The sequence below is a fragment of the Podarcis gaigeae genome (assembly GCF_964106915.1).
Source record: "Podarcis gaigeae genome assembly, chromosome: 4".
NCBI classification, from domain to species: Eukaryota; Metazoa; Chordata; class Lepidosauria; order Squamata; family Lacertidae; genus Podarcis; species Podarcis gaigeae.
The window spans coordinates 11,502,690-11,530,511 of record NC_139677.1 but is presented as its reverse complement, the minus strand read 5'-3'; the positions used below and the strand labels follow the sequence as shown (position 1 = coordinate 11,530,511).

The 27,822-nt window shown below is 44.3% G+C and overlaps 1 protein-coding gene across 12 annotated transcripts in view; it reads left to right on the top strand.

Annotated features, from left to right (window-relative positions):
- The first annotated feature begins 22,013 nt into the window (after positions 1-22,013).
- Positions 22,014-27,822, top strand: part of MBNL2 (muscleblind like splicing regulator 2) — a 74,422-nt gene continuing 68,613 nt past the window's right edge. For 8 of the 12 annotated variants that reach the window (XM_083737863.1, XM_083737860.1, XM_083737861.1 and 5 more), the window contains exon 1: positions 22,310-22,442. The gene's annotated coding sequence lies outside the window, so the exon portion shown is untranslated. Of the gene's footprint in view, positions 22,443-27,822 lie in introns of all 12 variants that reach the window. The other 4 variants (XM_083737865.1, XM_083737864.1, XM_083737847.1 and 1 more) reach the window with 2 other exon arrangements.

Here is a 27,822-nt window from a genome sequence, read left to right as displayed (position 1 = left end):
AAAGCTTTTTTGGTGGAAACGGATGGGTTTTTATCATCGGAAACAGAATTAGCCCTCAAAGTCTGAACAACTTTTTTTGAAAAAAACCCTAAGCCGCGCGGTCACAATTTCAGTAAAAATCTGACGTTTTGCAATTCACTCAAAAATGTTGCCAAACTGTTGCAAACGATCCCCTGAAAGCTTTTTTGGTGGAAACGGATGGGTTTTTATCATCGGAAACAGAATTAGCCCTCAACGTCTGAACAACATTTTTTTTAAAAAATCCCTAAGCCGCGCGGTCACAAATTCAGCAAAAATCTGACGTTTTGCAATTCACTCACAAATGTTGCCAAACCTCTGCAAACGATCTTCTGAAAGCTTTTTTGGTGCAAACGGATGGTTTTTATCATCGGAAACAGAATTAGCCCTCGACATCTGAACAACTTTTTTTTTTGAAAAAATCCCTAAGCCGCGCGGTCACAAATTCAGCAAAAATCTGACGTTTTGCAATTCACTCACAAATGTTGCCAAACTTCTGCAAACGATCTTCTGAAAGCTTTTTTGGTGGAAACGGATGGGTTTTTATCATCGGAAACAGAATTAGCCCTCGACGTCTGAACAACTTTTTTTTCAAAAAATCCCTAAGCCACGCGGTCAGAAATTCAGCAAAAATCTGACGTTTTGCAATTCACTCACAAATGTTGCCAAACTTCTGCAAACGATCTTCTGAAAGCTTTTTTGGTGGAAACAGATGGGTTTTTATCATCGGAAACAGAATTAGCCCTCGACGTCTGAACAACTTTTTTTTCAAAAAATCCCTAAGCCGCGCGGTCACAATTTCAGCAAAAATCTGACGTTTTGCAATTCACTCAAAAATTTTGCCAAACTGTTGCAAACGATCCCCTGAAAGCTTTTTTGGTGGAAACGGATGGGTTTTTATCATCGGAAACAGAATTAGCCCTCAACGTCTGAACAACATTTTTTTGAAAAAATCCCTAAGCCGCGCGGTCACAAATTCAGAAAAAAACTGACGTTTTGCAATTCAATCACAAATGTTGCCAAACTTCTGCAAACAATCTTCTGAAAGCTTTTTTGGTGGAAACGGATGGGTTTTTATCATCGGAAACAGAATTAGCCCTCGAGGTCTGAACAACTTTTTTTTCAAAAAATCCCTAAGCCGCGCGGTAACAAATTCAGCAAAAATCTGACGTTTTGCAATTCACTCACAAATGTTGCCAAACTTCTGCAAACGATCTTCTGAAAGCTTTTTTGGTGCAAACGGATGGGTTTTTATCATCGGAAACAGAATTAGCCCTCGACATCTGAACAACTTTTGTTTTTTGAAAAAATCCCTAAGCCGCGCGGTCACAATTTCAGCAAAAATCTGACGTTTTGCAATTCACTCACAAATGTTGCCAAACTTCTGCAAACGATCTTCTGAAAGCTTTTTTGGTGGAAACGGATGGGTTTTTATCATCGGAAACAGAATTAGCCCTCGACGTCTGAACAACTTTTTTTTAAAAAAAAATCCCTAAGCCGCGCGGTCACAAATTCAGTAAAAATCTGACGTTTTGCAATTCACTCACAAATGTTGCCAAACTTCTGCAAACAATCTTCTGAAAGCTTTTTTGGTGGAAACGGATGGGTTTTTATCATGGGAAACAGAATTAGCCCTCGACGTCTGAACAACTTTAAAAAAAAAAAAAATCCCTAAGCCGCGCGGTCACAAATTCAGCAAAAATCTGACGTTTTGCAATTCACTCACAAAGGTTGCCAAACTTCTGCTAACGATATTCTGAACACTTTTTTGGTAGAAACGGATGGGTTTTTATCATCAGAAAAACAATTAGCCCTCGATGTCTGAACAACATTTTTTTGAAAAAATCCCTAAGCCGCGCGGTCACAAATTCAGCAAAAATCTGATGTTTTGCAATTCACTCACAAATGTTGCCAAACTTCTGCAAACGATCTTCTGAAAGCTTTTTTGGTGGAAACGGATGGGTTTTTATCATCGGAAACAGAATTAGCCCTCGACATCTGAACAACTTTTTTTAAAAAAAAAATCCCTAAGGCGCGCGGTCACAATTTCAGCAAAAATCTGACGTTTTGCAATTCACTCACAAATGTTGCCAAACTGTTGCAAACGATCCCCTGAAAGCTTTTTTGGTGGAAACAGATGGGTTTTTATCTTCGGAAACAGAATTAGCCCTCAACGTCTGAACAACTTTTTTTAAAAAAAAAATCCCTAAGCCGCGCGGTCACAATTTCAGCAAAAATATGACGTTTTGCAATTCACTCACAAATGTTGCCAAACTTCTGCAAACGATCTTCTGAAAGCTTTTTTGGTGGAAACGGATGGGTTTTTATCATCGGAAACAGAATTAGCCCTCGACGTCTGAACAACTTTTTAAAAAAAAAAAATCCCTAAGCCGCGCGGTCACAATTTCAGCAAAAATATGACGCTTTGCAATTCACTCACAAATGTTGCCAAACTTCTGCAAACGATCTTCTGAAAGCTTTTTTGGTGGAAACGGATGGGTTTTTATCATCGGAAACAGAATTAGCCCTCGACGTCTGAACAACTTTTAAAAAAAAAAAATCCCTAAGCCGCGCGGTCACAAATTCAGAAAAAATCTGACGTTTTGCAATTCACTCACAAATGTTGCCAAACTTCTGCAAACAATCTTCTGAAAGCTTTTTTGGTGGAAACGGATGGGTTTTTATCATCGGAAACAGAATTAGCCCTCGACGTCTGAACAACCTTTGTTTTCAAAAAAATCCCTAAGCCGCGCGGTCACAAATTCAGAAAAAATCCGACATTTTGCAATTCACTCAAAAATGGTCCCAAACTGTTGCAAACGATCCCCTGAAAGCTTTTTTGGTGGAAACAGATGGGTTTTTATCATCGGAAACAGAATTAGCCCTCGACGTCTGAACAACATTTTTTTGAAAAAATCCCTAAGCCGCGCGGTCACAAATTCAGCAAAAATCTGACGTTTTGCAATTCACTCACAAATGTTGCCAAACGTCTGCAAATGATCTTCTGAAAGCTTTTTTGGTGGAAACGGATGGGTTTTTATCATTGAAAACAGAATTAGCCCTCGACGTCTGAACAACTTTTTTTTCAAAAAATCCCTAAGCCGCGCGGTCACAAATTCAGCAAAAATCTGACGTTTTGCAATTCACTCACAAATGTTGCCAAACTTCTGCAAACGATCTCCTGAAAGCTTTTTTGGTGGAAACGGATGGGTTTTTATCATCGGAAACAGAATTAGCCCTCAAAGTCTGAACAACTTTTTTTGAAAAAATCCCTAAGCCACGCGGTCACAATTTCAGTAAAAATCTGACGTTTTGCAATTCACTCAAAAATGTTGCCAAACTGTTTCAAACGATCCCCTGAAAGCTTTTTTGGTGGAAACGGATGGGTTTTTATCATCGGAAACAGAATTACCCTCAACGTCTGAACAACATTTTTCTGAAAAAATCCCTAAGCCGCGCGGTCACAAATTCAGAAAAAATATGACGTTTTGCAATTCACTCACAAATGTTGCCAAACTTCTGCAAACAATCTTCTGAAAGCTTTTTTGGTGGAAACGGATGGGTTTTTATCATCGGAAACAGAATTAGCCCTCGACGTCTGAACAACTTTTTTTTCAAAAAATCCCTAAGCCGCGCGGTCACAAATTCAGCAAAAATCTGACGTTTTGCAATTCACTCAAAAATGTTGCCAAACTTCTGCAAACGATCTTCTGGAAGCTTTTTTGGTGCAAACGGATGGGTTTTTATCATCGGAAACAGAATTAGCCCTCGACATCTGAACAATTTTTTTAAAAAAAAAATCCCTAAGCCGCGCGGTCACAATTTCAGTAAAAATCTGACGTTTTGCAATTCACTCACAAATGTTGCCAAACTTCTGCAAACAATCTTCTGAAAGCTTTTTTGGTGGAAACGGATGGGTTTTTATCATCGGAAACAGAATTAGCCCTCGACGTCTGAACAACTTTAAAAAAAAAAAAAATCCCTAAGCCGCGCGGTCACAAATTCAGCAAAAATCTGACGTTTTGCAGTTCACTCACAAAGGTTGCCAAACTTCTGCTAACGATATTCTGAACACTTTTTTGGTAGAAACGGATGGGTTTTTATCATCAGAAAAAGAATTAGCCCTCGATGTCTGAACAACATTTTTTTGAAAAAATCCCTAAGCCGCGCGGTCACAAATTCAAGAAAAAATCTGATGTTTTGCAATTCACTCACAAATGTTGCCAAACTTCTGCAAACGATCTTCTGAAAGCTTTTTTGGTGGAAACGGATGGGTTTTTATCATCGGAAACAGAATTAGCCCTCGACGTCTGAACAACTTTAAAAAAAAAAAATCCCTAAGCCGCGCGGTCACAAATTCAGCAAAAATCTGACGTTTTGCAATTCACTCACAAAGGTTGCCAAACTTCTGCTAACGATATTCTGAACACTTTTTTGGTAGAAACGGATGGGTTTTTATCATCAGAAAAAAAATTAGCCCTCGATGTCTGAACAACATTTTTTTGAAAAAATCCCTAAGCCGCGCGGTCACAAATTCAGCAAAAATCTGATGTTTTGCAATTCACTCACAAATGTTGCCAAACTTCTGCAAACGATCTTCTGAAAGCTTTTTTGGTGGAAACGGATGGGTTTTTATCATCGGAAACAGAATTAGCCCTCGACGTCTGAACAACTTTTTTTAAAAAAAATCCCTAAGCCGCGCGGTCACAATTTCAGTAAAAATATGACGTTTTGCAATTCACTCACAAATGTTGCCAAACTTCTGCAAACGATCTTCTGAAAGCTTTTTTGTTGGAAACAGATGGGTTTTTATCATCGGAAACAGAATTAGCCCTCGACGTCTGAACAACATTTTTCTGAAAAAATCCCTAAGCCGCGCGGTCACAAATTCAGAAAAAATATGACGTTTTGCAATTCACTCACAAATGTTGCCAAACTTCTGCAAACAATCTTCTGAAAGCTTTTTTGGTGGAAACGGATGGGTTTTTATCATCGGAAACAGAATTAGCCCTCGACGTCTGAACAACTTTTTTTTCAAAAAATCCCTAAGCCGCGCGGTCACAAATTCAGCAAAAATCTGACGTTTTGCAACTCACTCACAAAGGTTGCCAAACTTCTGCTAACGATATTCTGAACACTTTTTTGGTAGAAACGGATGGGTTTTTATCATCAGAAAAAGAATTAGCCCTCGATGTCTGAACAACATTTTTTTGAAAAAATCCCTAAGCCGCGCGGTCACAAATTCAGCAAAAATCTGATGTTTTGCAATTCACTCACAAATGTTGCCAAACTTCTGCAAACGATCTTCTGAAAGCTTTTTTGGTGGAAACGGATGGGTTTTTATCATCGGAAACAGAATTAGCCCTCAACGTCTGAACAACTTTTTTTCCAAAAAATCCCTAAGCTGCGCGGTCACAATTTCAGCAAAAATCTGACGTTTTGCTATTCGCTCACAAATGGTGCCAAACTTCTGCAAACGATCTTCTGAAAGCTTCTTTGGTGGAAACAGAACGGTTTTTATCATCGGAAACAGAATTAGCCCTCGACATCTGAACAACTTTTTTTAAAAAAAAAAAATCCCTCAGCCGCGCGGGCACAAATTCAGCAAAAATCTGACATTTTGCAATTCACTCACAAATGTTGCCAAACTTCTGCTAAAGATCTTCTGAAAGCTTTTTTGGTTGAAACAGAAGGGTTTTTAACATCGGAAACAGAATTAGCCCTGGACGTCTGAACAACATTTTTTTGAAAAAATCCCTAAGCCGCGCGGTCACAAATTCAGCAAAAATCTGACGTTTTGCAATTCACTCACAAATGTTGCCAAACTGTTGCAAACGATCCCCTTAAAGCTTTTTTGGTGGAAACGGATGGGTTTTTATCATCGGAAACAGAATTAGCCCTCGACGTCTGAACAACTTTTTTTTTTGAAAAAATCCCTAAGCCGCGCGGTCACAATTTCAGCAAAAATCTGACGTTTTGCAATTCACTCACAAATGTTGCCAAACTTCTGCAAACGATCTTCTGAAAGCTTTTTCGGTGGAAACGGATGGGTTTTTATCATCAGAAACAGAATAAGCCCTCAACGTCTGAACAACTTTTTTTTCAAAAAATCCCTAAGCCGCGCGGTCACAATTTCAGCAAAAATCTGACGTTTTGCAATCCACTCACAAATGTTGCCAAACTTCTGCAAACGATCTTCTGAAAGCTTTTTTGGTGGAAACGGATGGGTTTTTGCAATCCACTCACAAATGTTGCCAAACTTCTGCAAACGATCTTCTGAAAGCTTTTTTGGTGGAAACGGATGGGTTTTTATAATCGGAAACAGAATTAGCCCTCGACGTCTGAACAACTTTTTTTTTGAAAAAATCCCTAAGCCGCGCGGTCACAATTTCAGCAAAAATCTGACGTTTTGCAATTCACTCAAAAATTTTGCCAAACTGTTGCAAACGATCTTCTGAAAGCTTTTTTTGGTGGAAACAGAAGGGTTTTTATCATCGGAAACAGAATTAGCCCTCAACGTCTGAACAACATTTTTTTGAAAAATCCCTAAGCCGCGCGGTCACAATTTCAGCAAAAATCTGATGTTTTGCAATTCACTCACAAATGTTGCCAAACTTCTGCAAATGATCTTCTGAAAGCTTTTTTGGTGGAAACGGATGGGTTTTTATCATCAGAAACAGAATAAGCCCTCGACGTCTGAACAACTTTTTTTGAAAAAATCCCTAAGCCGCGCGGTCACAAATTCAGCAAAAATCTGACGTTTTGCAATTCAGTCACAAATGTTGCCAAAAATGAGCATCTGATCTGTGTGTGAGGCTTTAATCTATACGTGCCAGGCTATAGAATTGGCATAGGAGGAGGCATCCCACTATTAACGTGGCAGACTCCCAAGGACAAATGGTGCCTGCTTCTCCCCAGGGACATTTCCCGGTTGTGCTACAATGCTCTGTGCTTAAATCTGCTACTTTAAAAGTTACAGCATATCCCTCATTTTGAAAAGGCCACAGGAGAAGATGAAAATTAAAAGAGCTCTCAGTCCTACGGATTCTTTATAATGTTAGAATCACAGAAGCGTAGAGTTGTAAAGGACCCAGAAGGCAATCTATTCCATCACCCTGCAATGCAGGAATCCCAGCTAAGGTCTCCTGCAAGGTCTGTAACAAAGGGGTGACATTTCTGCAGTTTCACTGCATTTCGTTGCAGATTCCCCGTCACAGTTTGGCTGTTTGATTGTGTTGCATGCCTAGATCTTACTTCAGAACACATGTGTAAGCCTTGGTGGCTCAAACTTGGTCTTATTTGGCATTTCATGCTACTGTTCACATGTCTCCGTGGTGGTTGCTGTCTCTGCTTTGTTATTTATTATTAGTATTCTTAATTAAATTTATATACCCCTGCTTCATCCGGAAATCACAGGACTGTGCTTGAGAAATGCATTCCCGGCACAAAGTAGATTATAATTGTTCCAGCAGAATGCACTCTAGATTGACAAATAGTGTAGGGCAGGGAGGGCATGGGGATGCTAAAAGGTAAAGGAGACCTGGATAGTCATCTCGCTTCTGGTCAAGGTGAGCTGACGTTTGTCCGCAGACAGCTTTCCAGGCCAGCACGACTGAACCGCTTCTGGTGCAACGGAACACCGTGACAAGTGCCAGAGCACAAAGAAATGGCGTTTACCTTCCCGCTGCAGTGGTACCTATTTATCTACTTGCACTGGTGTGCTATCGAACTGCTAGGTTGGGAGGAGCTGGGACAGAGCAATGGGAGCTCGCCCCATTGCGTGGATGTGAACCGCTGGCTTTCAGATTGGCAAGCCCAAGAGGCTCAGTCGTTTAGACCACAGCGCCACCCGCTCCCACCTGCTGTACGCATGGATGATGTCATGTGTACAGTGCCCCCCCCCCGAATAAAGATGCCTGCATCCAGCACTGAATGTGTGTTATCAGGCAGTGTGTACACATCCTAAGTCGGCAGCCCTGTAGGCACTTCCTTTGGGGTAAACTCCACTGGACTCGACGGGACACAGGTGGCGCTGTGGGTTAAAGCCTCAGCTCCTAGGACTTGCCGATCGAAAGGTCGGCGGTTCGAATCCCTGCGGCGGGGTGCGCTCCCGCTGCTCGGTCCCAGCGCCTGCCAACCTAGCAGTTCGAAAGCACCTCCGGGTGCAAGTAGATAAATAGGGACCGCTTACCAGCGGGAAGGTAAACAGCGTTTCCGTGTGCGGCTCTGGCTCACCAGATGCAGCTTTGTCACGCTGGCCACGTGACCCGGAAGTGTCTCCGGACAGCGCTGGCCCCAGGCCTCTTAAGTGAGATGGGCGCACAACCCCAGAGTCTGTCAAGACTGGCCCGTACGGGCAGGGGTACCTTTACCTTTTACCACTGGACTCAGTAGGACTTTCTTCCAAATGAACAATTCAAACGGGACTGAGCTGCTGCATGAGAAAGGAAGCCCACAAGACAGTTTTCTTGTACAGATGAAGGAAAAGATGGCTGTTTAGGAGATGATGTTACTTTTCTTTTTCTTTTTGGATAATCTCCTGAGAAGGGACAAAGAGGAAGACTGGGGAGAGGAGCTTAAGGAAGAAACTGAATGTAGGGGAAGTTGACAGGAGATAGCCAGTAAGCTGATTAGAAAAGAAAGGGGCAGAGTTGAGAGTCAAGAGTGGGAGCTTAAAGGAGAGGAAGTTGGCAAGCCCGCCAGACTTTCTCCGGAGACATTTAATAAGAAGTAGATGTGGGCAGAGCAATTTAAGGACTGAGCTGCAGTTGTATTTGGAACACACAAATGTTTGATTGTGAAGTACCACAGATCCAAGTTCTAGCAGCTCACTATAATCCAGGGTGGAGTGTGTTTATTCAGAGCTCAGATCCTGCATTTCATTCATTCTCTAGCTGTATGCCATACACACAGAGAGAAAAAGAGACACACATGAGTTGGAAAGGTGCGATTGCGCTTTCCTCCTTCCTACAAAGGCAGCAGCTTGACAAACATTTTTGTTAAGAGCACCGTGCGCCACAATACAGTTTGCTCTTTATAACATTGGGGAGAACATTATTTTTCCCCCAGAACACTTCTTGCTGGGCTCATTTAAATCTTTATGTCAGAGAGACACGATTAAGCTGAAGAAGAGGGCAAACTTTCTAGGAGCTCGGAATGACTCATTTCCGAAAGCTTCGTCATCACCGACATGAATTTGTGCCGTGGAAAATTATAGGCAATCATCTTTATATCTTTATTCCTGCTTGCTTTGTTGTTGTTGTTCTTGCCAAGATAAAGGGTGACAAAACTGACTCACGCTGGTGTTTAAAGCCCTAAGCGACGTAGGTAGCAAATATCTAAAAGACCACTTCCAACCCTTTCAGGTGTTAAAATTGGTAGAGAGAGGCCCATTTGCTAGTAAGTGGTGATGGCTACAAACTTAAGACGGTTTTAAAAGAGGATGCGTGAAATTCGTGGATGATCAGGCTATCCAGGACTACCAGCTATGATGGCTGTGTTCTGCCTCTGCCCTCAGAGCCGTATGCTTCTGAATACCAGCTGCTGAGAATCTCAGGCGGCAAAAATGCTGTTGGGTTCAGGTCCTTTTTGTGGGCTTCCCTGGGCATCCACATGGCTACTGTGAGACCAGGATGCTGGAATAGATCCGGCGGGCTGTTCTTACGCTTTTAGTTCCAGCATCTCAGAAGTGCAGGGAAATGTGGTGGTGGGGGGGACTTCCTCTGAGGCAACCCATAAATTGTGGGACATCTCCTATGCCTGGTGTTTCCACAGAATCATAGAGTTGAAAGGGACCCTGAGGCTCATCCAGGGAATATGCAGCTGTCTCATATGGGGATCGAACCTGCAACCTTGGTGTTATCAGCACCATGCTCTAACCAGCTGAACTATGATGATGATGATGATGATTTATTTATATCCTGCTCATCTAGCTGGGTTTCCCCAGCCACTCTGGGTGGCTCCCAACAGAATATTAAAAACACAATAAAACATGATATATAGCTTCTTCCTTCTACCAAAGATGCAACTTTTTACCCTGGCCTTTGACAGATATCATTGTGGGACACACCTTTCCTGCTTCGTTTAACCTCCGCTCCTTCTGTCTGGGAAAGGCTTTGCTTGTTTTTATAACGTATACTTGTTTTACTTGATTTTAATTGTACGATTATATGGTTATGTCACCCACCCTAGGACATCATGATGAAAGGCAAGTGAGAAGTAACTAGATAAGATGCATGCAACACAGAGACCTGGAAAACAGGGAGTGACTGGACCAAGCAGTGCTGATTCCAGGTTTGGGGATATACCGGTATACTGGGAGGTGTCCTTGGCCAAGATGCCTTGTGTCCCCCCACCTTCCTTGTTTCTCGCACTGCTGCCCATTCAATTCCCCTCTTTCCAAGTGCAGGATGCTGCTCTGGCTCCTCACAGTGGTCACTCCTTGCATACCCTCCTTGCATACACTCCTTGCATACCTTGCCCATCTGACCGGGTTGCCCCAGCTACTCAGGACGGCTTACAATATATATAAAAACATAATAAAACATTAAACCAGTGCTTTTTGCTGAGGGTATTTAAGGGTAGCAGCACCAGCACCTTTTTTGCTTAAAAAAAAAAGCATTGCATTAAACATTAAAAAAAACCCTTCCTTATACAGGGCTGCCTTCAGATGGCTCGGGGGTCAGCTAACTCTATACCCTCCAATATTTCTCCGAGGAAAATAAGGGAAAGTGGGAAATTCTGGGATCAAATCAGAAACCGGCTTCTGTAAATCCGGGACTGTCCCTGGAAAATAGGGACAGTTGGAGGGTCTCTGCCTGCGTGCTCAGAGAGGGCTGCTGAACAGGCAGTGACTGCAAGCAGGAGGAGCAACAACAGTACGACCAGGATTCGCTGGGAGTTGGCAGTGGCTCTTGCTGTGCTGAAGGGGTTTCCGCATCATGCAGGCAATTCCCAAGCCTTGTGCTCGGGCACGCTGCTGTGCCGCAGGAGAACTGCTAATGTGCTGCGAGAAACTCATTAATAGCTACAGGGTTTTGTGAGCCCCAGTGCCCACCCACAAAGCCGGCTGTTCACAAAGGAGACCTAGCGCTCTGGCCTTGTTCCTTTCTTTGCGGCCTCTGTGGTGGAGAGGGAGCGACGCTGCTGTGATTTGTGCATCAGATGTGACTGGGAGATTCAATCACTTCTGGTAGGCAGAGACGCAGCAAGATTACTTGCCCTCGGAAGGAGGCCGCCTGTTGCATCTCTGTGTGAGCCCTTGCCCGGGGCCCTGCCCTCCTTCCAACAACTTGTGCACAGAAACACCTCTGCCGGGAGCAGTTCTTCCTCTCGCACCTGCAGCAATGAACCAAGTGGGCCTACGATTTTTCGGCAGAAAGAAAGTTATCCAGAGAATGGGAAACTGATTTAGGCACCGTGCTTCACTGAGGTCCAGACCCTCCACGTGTCCCTATTTTCCAGGGACTTACCTGATTTAGAAAAGCCATCTCGGTTTCTGATTTGATCCCTGAATGTCCCACTTTTCCTTAGAATGTCCCTATTTTAATCAGAGAAATGTTGGAGGGTATGGAGTTATCCGACCCCCAAGCCGTCTGAAGGCAATCCTCTATAGATAAGTTTTTTTGAATGTTTAATGTTTTTATATATGTTGGAAGCTGCTCAGAGTGGCTGGGGCAACCCAGTAAGATGTGTGGGGTATAATTAGTAAAATAATCTTTATGGAACAGGACACTTTCACTGGAGAAATGTTGCAGGGTATGTGAGGCCTAGGGACCAAAAACAAACACCTGGGTTGTGGAAGCATAAAATTGTAGGGCAGCTTACTATGTCTGGAGCCCATAGCTCCCATAGTTGGGACTGGGTACCAAGGATGGCCGTCATTTGTCCTCTGAGGAGGAATTTTAGGACCCATCCCAGTGTAATCCCAGACCCTCCAAGTGTCCCTATTTTCCAGGGACAGTCCTGCTTTCTGATTTGGTCCTGGAATGTCCCGGTTTTCCTTAGGATGTCCCTATTTTCACTGGAGAAATGTTGGAGCACATAAACTTCTGCAACACACACACCCCAAAGCCAAGGAGATAAGTAACAATACAACCTTTAGAAGACATTTGAAGGCAGCCCTGAATAGGTAAGTTTTTTTAAAAAAATGTTAAATGTTTTACTATGTTTTTATATAGGAAACCAACCAGAGTGGCTGGGGCAACCTAATCAGATGGTTGGGGTATGATGATGATGATTGGATAGGATGTCCTTATTTTCATTGGAGAAATGTTGGATGGTATGTAATCCAGATTCATTAAAATACCGTATTTTTCGCTCCATAAGATGCACCTGGCCATAAGACGCACCTAGTTTTTTAGAGGAGGAAAACAAGAAAAAAAATATTCTGAACAAAACAGTGGATGTATGATTTTTGTGGTTCATGCTGTGGCCACAGACATGTGATTTGACGGTGAGTTTGGGGTAGCCCAATGGAAAAATCCTGAGAATCCATGTGGATCTGTGCTTTGTAACCATGTTTTTGCACCATTGCGGCCCCAGGCAACAGTGGGTGCATGATTTTTTTGGTGCAAGCTGTAGCCATGGACATGCTATGTGATCTGATGGTGAATTTGGGGTGACCCAATGCAAAAATCCTGAGGATCCATGGGCTTTTACCTTCCCCCTCCCAGGCAGCCTCCTTTATCGCTAACGTCCCTTGTCTATCTCCCGACCCCACCAAACAGCTGCTTCCTTTCAACACTCCCTTCCCTCTTGTTTGCCTTAGTATCTTTTCCTTAGCTGGAGCAGTTTTTTGCTCTTCCTTTTCTTCTAATTTCTCTCCTCATTGATTTAGTCTTCCTGTCTCCTCTCCTTGCAAGTTTGCTGTTTTTACCTCCCCCCTCCCAGACAGCCTCCTTTATTGCTAGCGTCTCTTATCTCGCTTCCGATCACTTGCGATCAGCGGCTTTGTTTCAACACCCACTTCCCTCTTTCAAAAAAAAAAAAGGCATGATCTGCTTTTCGCCCCTGGGCAATTCGGCTCCAGGGACCACGCATTCGCTCCATAAGATGCACAGTCATTTCCCCTTACTTTTTAGGAAGAAAAAAGTGTGTCTTATGGAGCGAAAAATACGGTAAATGGGGAAGGTTTTCCACTGGCCTCAGTAGAATGCGGATTTGTATAATGTGCTGAAACTCCCTTTAGGGTTACATTATTTGAACACAGGAAGGTGCCTGATACTGAGTCAGATCATTGGGTCACCTAGCTCAGTATTGTCTACGCTTATGGCAGCAGCTCATCAGGGTTTTTGATGGAGGATATTCTCATCCCTACTTGGAGATGCCAGAGACTGAACCTATGAAAGTTTCAGAATTATAGGCTGGCCTGGCAATGCTGCCGTTTTGCCTTTTGGTAAAAGGCCTCCTTAGTTGCTCTGCTAAGGGGAGTAGAAGTGCAATTTGAGTGACTTGACATAATAAATAGCCATTAAAATGTTATCAGCAACATCTGTTCCACCCATTAGGAAATAGCTCATGCATTTAAAAAGATTTTTAGTGAGTCAAGAGCTGTGATAATGCAAAATAAGACTTTCCCCCTCATACATTTACTCTTCTCAGTCACGGATTTCTTGTTTTCATTTCCCTGTCCTTCCATATACCAAGAGGCAGCACTAGGATACAGTCAGGCAGAAGAGGGAGTTACCAAGCCATGGACTCGGTCTGGATAAAATTAAATATTTTACACCTCAAGTTCAGTGGGGCAGATTTAAGTAAACGGGATTGTGCTCCTCACATTGTGCAATCAAAGTTCATGGCCAAAGGGGGGGGGGGGGAGTGAAGATGAAATGTAGACATCCTGTTCCAGTTTCTAAATATAAACCTGAATGTTCTCCCTTCCCCCCTCAAAGGAGCTTATCACCTTGATCCCTATAGATATGTGCAGCTGAAACAACATAAAGAGCTACAGCAGAATGCACTGATAAAATGAGTTTTATCTTTCTTGACACACCTCTTGTTCCCACAGATTCCCCATTATTAAAGGCCTTTATCAAAATTCAGAAACTGTTCCTAAGAACTATTTGAAAATAGAATAGTCTAGAGGGGGAAAGTCTGGTAAAAATGAGTTGAAGAACCGCAGCCGGCATTAGCCATAGTTCTGCTGATTTGAAAAATCAACAACCCTTTCCCACTGGGAATCTGGTGCAGGTCTAACACTCTATCCCAATGGCAAGATAACCGTGTTTTATTGGGGTGCTTCCTGAAGGGCAGACACCGGTCTCTGGAACTGCAGATCAGTCATCCTGGCAAGTCTTCTCTGTCTTTGGTTTGTTGCATAACAGAGGAAAAAGCAGCAGGTCCCTTGCAGTTTGTGCCCAAGCTAGAGAGGAAACATCACCTGCAGCCTGGCTGTTGATCATGGAGTCTGATTGCTTGGGGCAAGAAGGTTGGTTTGATGCATGCAATATATAATAATAATAATAATATTTTTTAATTTATACCCCGCCCTCCCCAGCCAAGACCGGGCTCAGGGCAGCTAACAACCAATAATAAAAACAAGTTGATTAAAATACAACATTAAAACATTAGGATGCAGCCTCTTCACAGGAGGAGAAAGGAAAAAAGAAAGAGGGGGAGGGAATCAAACTGATTCTAAGCCAAAGGCCAGGTGGAACAACTCTGTCTTACAGGACTTGCGGAAAGAAATCAGATCCCGCAGGGCCCTGGTCTCATGAGAAAGAGCGTTCCACCAGTGTTGAGAAGGCCCTGGCTCTGGTTGAGGCTAATCTAACTTCCTCAGGGCCCGGGACCTCTAGGGTGTTGCTATTTATGGACCTCAAGGTCCTCCGTGGGGCATACCAGGAGAGGCGGTCCCGTAGGTACAAGGTCCTAGGCCGTGAAGGGCTTTAAAGGTGAAAACCAGCATCTTAAATCTGACCCTGTACTCCACCGGGAGCCAGTGCAGCTGGAAAAGCACTGGGTGAATATGCTCCCATGGCAGAGACCCTGTGAGGAGCCTCGCTGCGGCATTCTGCACCCGCTGGAGTTTCTGGGACAGCTTCAAGGGCAGCCCCGTGTAGAGCGAATTACAGTAGTCAAGGAAGGAAGGATATAAGCAAGGAACATTTCAGGAGATGGGCCATGAATGCTTCTCCAATCCAGGGAAAGGAAAGGTGTGGAGGGGGAGAAATCTCCTACATACACCTGATGAACAATATTATGAGGAGGGGGGGTGGAATGGGAGGGGAAGGAACAGGAATGAAATTCCAGTCTTTCTACCTGGAGAAGATGCTTGAAACTTAACCAAACAGCTACTCTGGAATGGAGAAGCTGGGTCATTTTGGCAGGTAAACTGGAGTCAGCATTATAGTATCAAGCTTTTCTCCATAATACAGGGATAATACATCCATCATGCAGGAGTATTAAACAGTCATTTATATATGGTAACTATATGTAGATGTTAGAAGGCACAGAATTTCTGTTTTGTCTCAGGAATGTTTCATGAAATTTGCTACTCATAATCAATCCTCTGCCCCCAAGCACAGTTCTGCTGAACAGAAAGGCAAATAGAATAAAATAGAACAGCAACAAGGCTTGTGGTACCTTAAAGATTAACAAATGTTTGCCATGGGTATAGCTCACATAGACTAGAATCCACTTTGTGAGTCTTTAAGGAGACAGAAGATTTTAGGGTTTTTTTTGCAACAGACTAACGTGGCTACCCTTTGGAAATAATAGAACAGAGAGAGAGAACAAACCTTGAACGAATGAATATGAATTTTGCTTTTGATCATGTATGTTGTTTATTTCACAATATGGGTGTATTATCAGTAGCGTAGGAAGGCAAGGTTGGGAGGGGCAAAAAAAGCTCCGCCCCAGGTGCTGGGGGGGTTGCTACACCACTGTATATTATACCAGTAACCGAAGCATGGCCAAACTTAGCCCTCCAGCTATTTTGGGACTACAACTCCCATCATCCCTGACCACTGGTCGTTAGCTAGGGATGATGGGAGTTGTAGACCCAAAACAGCTGGAGGGCCAAGTTTGGCCATGCCTGTTAGCCCAAAAACCCCTCTGTAATAGTAATAGACTAGCAAGGTGGAAGCACAGAGCATGACCCAGCCAAAGTTATGTGCATATTAGTTATGTGCAAGCAAATAAATTACCAATTCATTAGCTTGTTTTCTAAATATTCTAGGGCAGCAAGATCCAACAGAATTCATTTTAGTCACAGGCAATGTATTTTCCCTCCCTTGCTAAGAGACTGTTGAAGGCAGCTTTCACGATGAAACGAGGGCAGGGTCGTTTTTCTGCCTCCAATGGGTTGTTTAGAATGTAGCATGAGGCACGCAGATGCAAATTATGTTATTGCCGAAACAGAAGCACAAATGAAACATTTGAAAACCGCCAGAGCGCTGGCTTTTTTGTGTTTTGTTTTACACCAAGATCGCTGGATGTGGCAGACATGTTGATGCTTTTCCACCAAGTGAAACACGCAAACACCTCCCCCCGCCCAACCCCGGCCTTTTCTTTGCCGCCTTCTGCCTCTTTCCTTTGATGAATGAAAGAGATGGAATTGAGAACGGGAACATTCTATTCTTGACAACCTATCCACATGTCCATTGTTTGAGCACTTAAATGCACTTAAAACACATGAATAGGGGGGAACAAACAAGCAGATAAGAGGTTTATTAATTATTTAATGCACCGGGGTGGGGTGGGGGTTCAACCAGGAGAAACCGAGCCTGCGCCTGAAATGACTGGGGTGTGCGGTCACAATAAAAAGTGCTGCTGAGTGTTTACAAGAAATAAGGGGAAAACAAGACGTTGTAAAGTTACTCTCTAGCTGGCTTATTTCAACATCTTACAGGGTAGCGGAGACCAGCCATCATTCATCCATCTTCCCCTCGGACCGAATCCATACCTGTTCATCTTACGTCAAAGGTGGAGAAACTTTCTCAGTGCCAAGAGGTGCATTTCCTTCTGGGCAACCATCCAAGGACCCCATGTCGGGGGAGAATAGAACCGAAACAAGAGTTGGTGGAGCAACGGATAGACACGCAGTCTCTTTTATCTTCCATCCAGGGATGCAAGGGAACTCAGGTGAGAAGCAGGGTGAGTGAGTTGTGTGGCCTTGTGAGAATTATGTGGGTCAGACAGAGAAGCCTGGAGGGACACATTCAGCCTGTGAGGATGAAGGTTCCTACTCCAGAACTGCATTGCTATCTGAAGTCTTGGAGGCGGTGACTTAGCTGGGAGCAAAGAGAACGCAAGGAACGTACAGGAGAAAATCCAGTGCAACTGCAGCTTTGCAACGCTTGCCCGCCCCTCACAAAGTTATTCATTTCTAACTCCCCTAATTTTTTGAGCAGCAAACACCAGGGTTAAGATGTATTGTCAAAGTGGAGCTTCAGGCAGCTGTCAGGGCAGAGCAATAGCTGTTAAGCCATCAGGTCAGAGCCAGGCAGCAAGCTGAAATGTCGGAATAAACCAACAGGCTTGGATGACTGGCATTACCCAGGCAAATTCTGATTTTGAACAGCCTGTCCTGTTGAGGCATGTCTGGATGAGTGGAGTCATTCTAATATTTGCAACTCCTTTACTGTGCAGAGAAGGAGGTTCTCTGCAGCTATGCAGAGAGCCATGGGCCTACGATAGTAGCCTCAGAGGCTCAATACAGGTACATTTGAGCTAGATGAAGTGAGGGTCAAATGAGAAAACTTCACAACTACAGTTGAAAAATCAATGGCTTAATAACATCTGAGAACTCCTGACAATGCAATGCAGGGATTCCCTCAACAGGCCTTAAGAGGAAGGCATGCAATTTTCCAAGCAATTTCATCCTCCTTGTGATCATACGCACTCACATGTCACTTGGGAAACTCTAGCCCAGTATATTTTAATATAAATAATATTTCTGTTACGTAAACAAACCTATATATCATCCTTGGTCCTGCTTCTTACCCCAATTTGCTTAATATGTGCTATTATTTGTTTAGAGTAGCTGTAGAGTTGCTTAATAAGTCTTCAGTGACTTCCATTTTCATTAGTACTGTTGTTGTTCTTATTTGCATTGTTCTGTGCATTTATTCCAAACACTGCATAAATGACTCTCCCCCCGCAAGAGAATATTTCTGAATTTTTTGCCCTGCTAAAGTGAGACAAGGAGGGGCAGAAGGTAAGGCTATAAACATTGTATCTTAATAATGCCACATAGTTCAGGACTTCTTCAGCCTTCAGAGTCACAGAAGGAAGTTCTGGGTTTGTCCACATTTGAGCATTATTTAGCTGTTAAACCACTCCCCACCACATACGGATTAAACCAAAGTAGTCCACACCCATACATATTGAATTTGTATGAGGAGCACCTTTGGTTTTTCCCATTTTATATTTGTCCCTTCTGTATTTATCCCCACCTTCAATTTTTTTTTAATTCTGTTATACAGGTTAACGACCAACTAGACAAATTAACTACCAACAGGGCACACATGCAGATAGCTGTGTGTGTGTGCACCTTGTTGTTGTTTTGTGCAAATCTCAGGGATCAAAAGAATATATATACTCCTTTACAAGCACAAACTGTTTGTGTGTGTGTGTGCGTCCAAAAAAAAATATTAAACACGTATTAAAACCAGTGTTTAAAAAAATCTTTTAAAAGATCTATTTTTTAGAAAACTGGATTAAAACATCCTACGCACAGAAAAGGCCACAATTAATTAAAAGCCAAAGGCTTGATGAAAAAGAAATGTTTTTGCCTGGCCCTTAAAGACATGTAATGATGGCACCAGGCAGTTCTCCTTGAGGAGAGCATGCTACAAGCAGACCTGCCATCATGGAAGGGGAATATGATAAAGGGTCTCAGATGACGACTGCAGTGTCTCGGTTAGTTCATATGGGGAGAAACAGTCCTTGATGTATTGGGGTCCTGAGCCAAATAATACTGTATTGGTCAAAAATATAACTTTGAATTGGGCCCAGCAAATGACTGGTAGCCAATGCAGTCGGTCCAGGATTGGCGTTATGTGCTCAGACCATCTTGCCCCAGCGACTTGCCCCAACCTGGCTGCCAAATTCTCTACCAGCTGCAGTTTCTGAACAGTCTTCAAAGGCAACCCCAAGTGTAATGCAGCTATGAAAGGAAGACTGCTGCTTCATGGGAGTTATCCATTTTTAACAGTACTGGCCTCTTTGGCCACCTGAAACAAATGAGCAGCTTCAAATATGCATCTCTTTCAAAGAAAGAAGTGAGCTGATGTAACAGCGCAAAGGGCAATAAATGAGGTGCAGTTTGTAACATTCCCGAGATTGCTCTTGCAATACCTACCCACTAGGTGTGTGATCATTTGGCACATGATGGGAATTCACATTAGAAGATTGATGTGGCATTTTATTTCCACCGCTCGCAGAACTCATCTTCCACCTCCCGGGATGCCTAAGGCACACATTTTCCCATGCTCCAAGGGATGCTCCTTCAGTTCCCGCCCACTTGACAAATGGCCATTTCCAACAAATATTTCTTGGGACTAAGAGCAGGCAAGCAGAGGGTTGTGAAAGGAACATATTTCCGGCCATTTGTTTGATTATCAGCTGGTGATCAGGAGCAACTTAGCAATATCTCCTTAAATTCTGCATGGAGAGCCCAGCTTGACAGGCAGCAATATTACCAAGAAGGAAAAGAAAGGAATCATAGTGGATGGACGCCGGGTCCCAGGCCTTACGAGCAGCCAGGGAGCAATCACCTCAGATACACAAGAATCTACTTTATACCAGGTCAGACCTTTGATCCATCATGAACTGGCATCAAGTCTCCAGGGTTTCAGGCAGGGAAGTTCCCTAGTCCTACCTGGAGATAAGAGTCCTACCTGGAGATAAGGGATGCGGGTGGCGCTGTGGGTTAAACCACAGAGCCAAGGGCTTGCCAATCAGAAGGTCGGTGGTTCGAATCCCCGTGAGAGGGTGAGCTCCAGTTGTTCGGTCCCTGCTCCTGCCAACCTAGCAGTTTGAAAGCATGAAGTGCAAGTAGATAAATAGGTACCGCTCCAGCAGGAAGGTAAACTGCGTTTCCGTGCGCTGCTCTGGTTTGCCAGAAGCGGCTTAGTCATGCTGGCCACATGACCCGGAAGCTGTACGCCGGCTCCCTCGGCCAGTAAAGCGAGATGAGCGCTGCAACCCCAGAGTTGTCCGTGACTGGACCTAATGGTCAGGGGTCCCTTTACCTGGAGACAGGGAGGCATTTGTTATGCAAAACATGCACTCCGTGACTGAGCTATGATCCTCACTCTATGATAACAAAAGGCAGAACACACACACTTTGTACAATGATAGTATTTCATTAATGAAATATACCCATTAATTCATCATTGACAAGCTGGAATATACTGCATTGTAACTACATGTATATAAAGCAAAGAATATCTTCAGAGAGATACACAGCATTGATCAAAGCAGTGGTTATCAATAAAGATTTCTGCTGTGCAAGTAATGATTACAAAATAATAGGGAATATTGTCTTGGGTCTAATTATGCTAGTCGGTTTTTCACTTTTGGTTAGTGAGAAAGTGGAACCCAGATTTAAGAGGTTACTAAGAAGAATTGTTTGCCTCTTCTCCCCGCCTCTGCTCCCATTTTGCTTGTTACTATTTCCAATTCTTAACAGGTTTGTCACAATCCTGCCCCTCTGTTTGCAAAGAGTAGGGGGACGTGGAGCTTCTCGTGACGATGGTGCATGAGACACCAAACCAGGTATGATAACTTAAGGCTATCATTCATTTCCCATCTGCACAATACACTGAAAGCAGTATCATACCACTTTGAACAATCACAGCTCTCCCCACACCACACCAAGAATCTTGGGAAATGTAGTTTGTTAAGGGTGCTGAGAATTGTCAGATTTCTCCTAGCAGAGCTACAATTCCCAGAGTTCCCTAGGAAGAGCCATTGTTAATGCATTTGAGAAAATTTCACTCTGTGAGGGGAGCAGGGGTACCCTTAGCACACTTAACAAACTACAGATCCCAGGATTCTTTGGGGAGAGACATGGGTGCTTACAGTAGTATTACATTGCTTTATAAGTTTAAATCAAAAGTGCAGATGGGGCCCTGTTTGCAGAAGAAACTAGCTCTGGGTGATGCTGAGGGACTGGAGTTCATATCGCCAAGATGCTCCTCAGCTCACCACCTCCCCATTTCAGGAACAGTTTTCTCCTTTGAAACCTGTGTACAGTATAAAGTGATATATGTAATGGAGAAATATGCAATCTGCAAATGCCAGCCCAAGATACTCTACTGCCTGAAGTGGAACAGCAAATGGTGCCTTTACCACTCAGTTAAAAATGCATCCTAGCCAAGGCCTCTAAAGTTATTTGGCACCTGAGGTGGAAAATCCCACAGGTGCCTTTCCTCCTCTCTGGTAGTAAAAATACAACAACAATTTTTTTAAAAAATCAAATGACCAACAATTCACTGTCCTTTCACGACACCCATAATCAGCTGGTAAGGCAGGCCCTGCCAGAGGACTTTTAATTCCAACCCCTCAAATGATATCTCACCTAATGGACTGGGGAGAGAAGCAAGACTAGTGACAGCCGAGCTAAGAGCTCAATTCAGAGATTTGTTTTGTGCCTTTCACTCAAACGGTGCAAGCTGGAAAAAGCCAGGCTTATACGGCTGTTGATTCTCATGTTCTACGACGCCTGGTTCCTATCATGGTGTGCATGTTTTGAAAGCAAGCCCATTTCAAGGGCAAATAATGCTCGTTTTTCTTGCTTTATCAATAGGGTGGGGAAGGGAAAAAACAACTAAGAAATATTATGGTTATGATTTGTCACTTTTTCACAACTCGTGAGGGCCGAGGGCCCCCCCAAGGCAAGGCCAAGAGGGGCCTCGGCTTCCCCGTCAGCCAGCCCAGCTCCTCCGCGTTCACCTTGGCGGAGCCGCAGGACTGAGGCGGCGGCGAGGCCTGAAGCGCCGGGACAGGGACTGTCGATTTCCGCCCCGTCACGTCACGCTTCGCCCGCGCCTGCCTCCCTGACTCGGAGCGCCTGGCTGCACGGAGGAGAGGGCCGGCGAGCCGAAAGCCGAGGCCGCCCCACGCCGGTGCCTAAAGCTCCGAGGCGGGTGCGCCTCCGAGGGACGCGCGGCGACCCCCGGGCATGGGCCGCAGAGGCTCCGGGGGAGCAGCGGGCTCAGGGAAGCCGCCCGCGTCTCCCGCCGCCGCCCGGCCTCTCCTCGCGCGCTGCCTGCCGGCGGGGGCTGCGGCGGCTCTGTGAGGAGGAGGAGGAGGAGAAGAGGCGGCGCCGCGGCGGCTTTGGCCCGGCCCTTCGGGGTGGGCCCGGGCCAGCCCGTCCCCAGCGGCCGCCCCCGCCGCGCCGGCAGAGCTGGCAAGTTCCTGCCTTTCGCGCCCAGCCCCAGACGCGCGGACGCGGCTCGGTCTCTCCGCGGCAGGTGAGGGGAGAAGCGAGGGCGGCGAGGGGACCTTGGCGAGGCGCGGCGGGTGGCCAGGTGCGGGCGGCGGGCTGAGGGGAGGACGCCGGCCTCTCTCCCGGGGGCGGCGGGGACGCACGTAGGGAACGCGGGCTGGGCGGTGGGTGGCGGCGAGGCGGTGGGGCGGCGGCGTCACCTCTCCGCCCGCCCGCCCGCCCGCGCGCAATGGAGATGAGCGCAGGCTGGCTGCGCAAGAAGAGCCGCGGCGTTGCCAGGCGCCCTGTTTACCCTCCAGACCCGGGTTTACGCGTTTGGCGTGCTCTTCCCGGGGACCCGACGCTCGCGCACTCACACGAGCAGTTGGCGCCTGAGGTGCTGCCGGGTTTAACCCCTGGCTATTCGGCTTCCCTTCCCCGCGCCGAGGAGGCACCGTGGCTGGTGGAGCGTCGGGAGAGGCGTTATTTGCAAGGGACGCGCGTGTGAAGGAGCAGAACGCCTCTCCCTCCCTTTGCTCAGCAGGGAGGAGGGAGGAGTAGTTCTGACTTAGATAAGATTAAAAGCCGTGATGGGAGCCAGATCCCTTTCCCTTAGGTATGCCAACTTGGTCTACTACTCCTTCAATCCCCCCCTCCCCCCTAATAATAGTAGTAATAGTAGTAACAATCATAATCATAATGACACCAACGCCAAGGTCTCCTGCAGCTGACTCAGGCCTTTTTCAAATCTTTCCCCTCCCCTCCTCTCCCCGAGTAATGAGTAGCATATGTAACTTGGGATCCGCTTGAATGAGGCACAAATGCGTTGGTTTTCAACAGTTTTTTAAAAGATCTGACGCATCTGCGTCTGCCCTTGCGGAAAGAAGAATAAAGTTACGTGCCTGTCTGTCCAGGGTACAACAGTGTCAGGCTGCTGAGAACGTGTGGAAAGAAAGCCACGCACTCCCCATTACTTTTGGTTCAGTGCAGATTCACAGTTTTGTTAACTCAGCGTTTGGCAACCCCTGATGCTTTTGGTGGTAGCAGCAGCGAGCAGCTCATGTTTGCGTTTGGCTGAGTTGTTTCAAGCAAGGAAGAGAGCCTGACTGCAAGGTGCTTTGTATGGTGGTGTTTTCTAAATGTTTTGCTTCCTGGTTCTGTAGTTGCAGCTGTTAGTGAGATTGGTGCAAGAAGTAACATTCGTAGGGACATTGCATTTACAGAAGTGATATGGTGCCAGAAACAAGAGTTCAGTAAAATACGCTGTTCTCTTGGCTGTGAAGGACCAGGACTGTAAGAGGGAAAGATGAAAGAAAATGCAACACTAGAGACAGAGGAATTTTACATAAGAACAAGGCTTCAGACACTGAGGCTGCATTGGGATGGTATCTTTTTTCTGCAGGCTTGCAATTCATAAAATCCCATTTTATGCAGTATGGTATTGTTTGAATGCAAGAAAACATTACATTTGTGAAAATGCTGCAATCCTATGCCTACTCAGAAGGAAGTCCCATGTGCTCACTGATACTTAAAGTGCAATCTTGTGTGTTTTTACTCAGAAGTAAGTTCACTAGTGGTGCTTGCTCCCTAAGCAACTATGTTTAGGATTTCAGTCTTTCTCCCAATGAAGCTTGCATGGAATTTCAGACTACATCCCACTGAAATCACTTGAGATTTACTTCTGAATATACGTGCTTAGATTTGTGCTGTGAGTGCAGTCTCCTTCTCCTCCATTGGACTCGGTGAAGAGAGCCACCTTGGTTTTTAGTGGAACAGCTCCCACTCCTGACACAATTGTGCACCAAAGGCTACATACCAGTGGTGTGAAACAGTGGATACCATCTTATATTCTCATGTGTATTATAAGATGGATGGGAAGGTGGCACACTCCATTCAAACCATGCATGGTAGAAGGGGGCCATATAGATTTATTAATATGCACACCCATATCCAGTCTCCCAGTTCACCGTTGGTGATGGTGGACTCTGCTTCCTGCGTGTATCTCTCTTCGTGGGTTGGAACAAAAAGGTGTAGCCTGACCCCTACTGAACTCATATTAAAACTTCCCATTTAGTGAGGGGAGATTGTTGCCTGGGGAGAGTTTGCAAATTAAAATGATCATAACATGCTTTAAAAATGGTATTAAAGGTTCTGCACAATTGTCAACATGTGGGGAAAGTTGGCAGCATAGCTGACATTTGTTTGTTTTGTATCTGGCTAGCGCTGTCTTGTTGCTTTTAAGTTGCTGCCTTAGCATTGTTTATTTGATTCAGTTGTCTCAATGCATTTCGTTTGTCTTAACAGGCAGCTTGAGAACATTTTAAATATATGAAAACTTTGGAACTTTATATTAAAAAACCTGAACTGAATTGTGATTCCCATCAAAAATATTATGTGTTGCAAGCTGCTGAGCTGTGGCATTTAGACTTGCAGCTTGCCTTTGTAGTTCTGAACTAATTATAATAATTTTATAAACAGTTAAATGCAATGTTATATTAAAGGATAAAATTAGCACTAGATGGGTGCCTTGGAACCACTTTTAGGATGTATGAAACCAACATATGGTAGTGAAATGTTGGTGGGCACCTAACTGTTCCATCGACTTGGGTAGATCATACATCCAGTAAATGAACTCTGAATTGCAGTGGTTGCTTAAATCTATAAACCTAAGGCTATATTGCCCCTGCATAGGGAGTTAGTAACTAGGAAGTGGACACAATAGAACTTACTTCAAAGTAAACATGGGAAAGGATTCTGTTGCACATTTGTTCATTTCTTATAGAAATGTGGGGTTGTTGTTTTTTTCCTGACTAGTGAGAATACTGAACAGTCATACCAAAATGACTTGCTTTGCATATTCCTGGGTTAAGTCCCATTGAATTCATTGGGAGAGAAAACAATACTGTATGTGGATCGTAATTTAACTTTGCTCCAGATGAAATAAGTTAATTTAGTATCACTGTAGCATCTGATAATTATACTGCCTGGTTGCCTCCTAATTTAATATGTCATAAAAGTAGTGGGGTTGTAGCTACTGTATGTCATGGGGGAAAGGGCCCAACTCAGATATAATGAATACAGTGTTTAATTAAATATCTTAATAGAGGCATGTGGAAAAATAAGAGAGCGATTCTTCAAGTTGTAGAAGAACTGATGTGTCATCAACTCCTTTCTTCTGTTCTCCTATTCTCATCCAAGCTGCAACTTGTTGCACACTCATAGTTTTCTCATTTAATGTTTAACTCTGCAAACACACCCTACCCAAAGGAAGATGCAACCATTGCCAGGCAGCATCTATTACTTCTTTCCACATGTCTAAACCTGATCCTTAAAGCTGGTATCTCAATAGGCTATCAGTGAATCGCATGGAATGCCAGATGTTCAAAGAAAATGGGCTACTGCCTGTTTACAATGGTTGCCCTTGTACATATTGTTGAACCATGGTCTAGCTCTACATGCATGAGTGTAAATGAACTGAGGCTAGCTCTTCTACAAAAATAGTCCTGCATTAAGGAGAGAGATCACTTTTTTATTTTTGGGGTGTGGGTTGAGTACAGTCTCTGATGGAAAATGCTTGTCCTTTTTTGAAATTTTATCAATGGCAAGGTATCAAATTTTATCAAATGGCCACTTAGATATTGTTGACTGCCCACCCCACCCCAGCTCACATTGGGTTGAGTAAGAAATAAGTTAGGGTACTTAAAAATAAGTGGATCATCTTATTTTTGGAAGAGCCCAAATTTAGACTCCTTTGTGGCCCCCAAACCCCATGTCAAGGTGCAATCATTATAAGGCATGGAATTTCTGTGGCTTATAATGATAAAACCCCTCTAATTAGGACCAACCAAAATGTCACAAAATAGTGGCAGACTTTCTCTTTATCAGGCAACTATTGCGCAAAGCAGATGATGGGGCAGTGAAGAAAAAGCAAAAGTAAAATAGCAGTAAAATAAAAGCAATTTATAGTTAAGCATGCCTGAAAGGAATCCTCTTGATGTTCTCTTATCAGCCTAGCCTCAGGAAAAAACCCTCTCCAGAGTAGTTAATTCTCATACAAATATACCTGTTTACCACATTCTTTTCATAGAGTTTGCCGTTTCTGTGCATTTTGCCTATTAAATGGTGAGAAAGTGCATCTTGTGAGAGGAGGCAGCTGTCTCCTTATCCTCCCATTCTTTTAAGAGTTAATTAAAAAATGGATCTGTTTGGGATCTCTCTTTTTTTGTAGGTGGGAGGACAGTTTTCCTTCCTGGTGTTCTGGCCTGGGCATTTGTCAGTACCTGCCAAACGGTGATGCTGTATGGCTGCTCATTATGCCCTGGGAGTTGTCCATAGAAGAGCTGCATCCACCGTATCCAACATAGGCATCTACCAGGTAAAATTATAGAAAAAAATTACAGCCAGGGATGGAGAAGCTGTGCCCCCCCCCCCCCGATGTTATTGGCTGAACACAGAAAACATTTTCGGCTTACCTTGAAACCAGTAAAGGGTAAAACAGTCTTCAGATCTTGTGGTGTGAAGTGCTTACTGTGTAGCTGACCACAGTGAAGGACTCCATGCGTATCTGCTTACCAAAGCCGTGTCCAGATTAAATTGAATTAATGAAGATTGACAGATATTGTGTCCTCAGTGGGAATGATAGGGACACCCATAACAGATAGGGATCAGTCTCCTCTTGTCACTCAGGTCTAAAACCTTGAGGACTTGCATAAACTACTCTTGTACTTGGCACTTCAGGATAGGCTGGAATGCTTTTGTGTCAAATTCTTAAGGCTGTATCACTAAAGCACACAATGCAAGATTGCTCTTGAAGTTGGTTTCAAGGCTTCAGCTGGCGCAGAGTACAGCAGGAGTCAATCTGCTTGCTGGATTAGGTCATCACTGGCACAGCACATGGCGTGGGTCAAATGTCAACATTGTTGGGCACCTACCTAAGCACCGGGAGCTCAGATGGGATCGTTGCCAATTCCACTGCCACTGGAATCCCTTCCACCACCAGAGCTGTGGCATGACACTGCTGCCACCACTGCTGTTACATTCTTCAGTCGCTTCCCTTGCCTTTGTGGCCTCTTTCTTTTCGTGATGCTTATCTAGAAGCAGTACTTATTACGGGAGCTTAGCTGATACATGGCTCTGTTATGCAGCAGGTGGCCATCATGGCAGAGGCAATGCCTGATGTTCTTGGGGAATGTAACCTGGTGGTTGTCTCCTGTTGGCTCCAATCACACACTAAGCAATAACTGCCTTCTGCCAGGTGACATGTCTGTGGAAATAAGGAGGCCAAAGTGAGTGTACAAAGGAGATGTGCCATATGGGAACTCAGGTGTTAGAACCAGATGGGGCCCATTAGTAGCATGAAAAGACTGATTTAAACCTGATGATGACCCTGCATGTTTGTGCTTCGTAATCTGAATGGACTCCCCAAT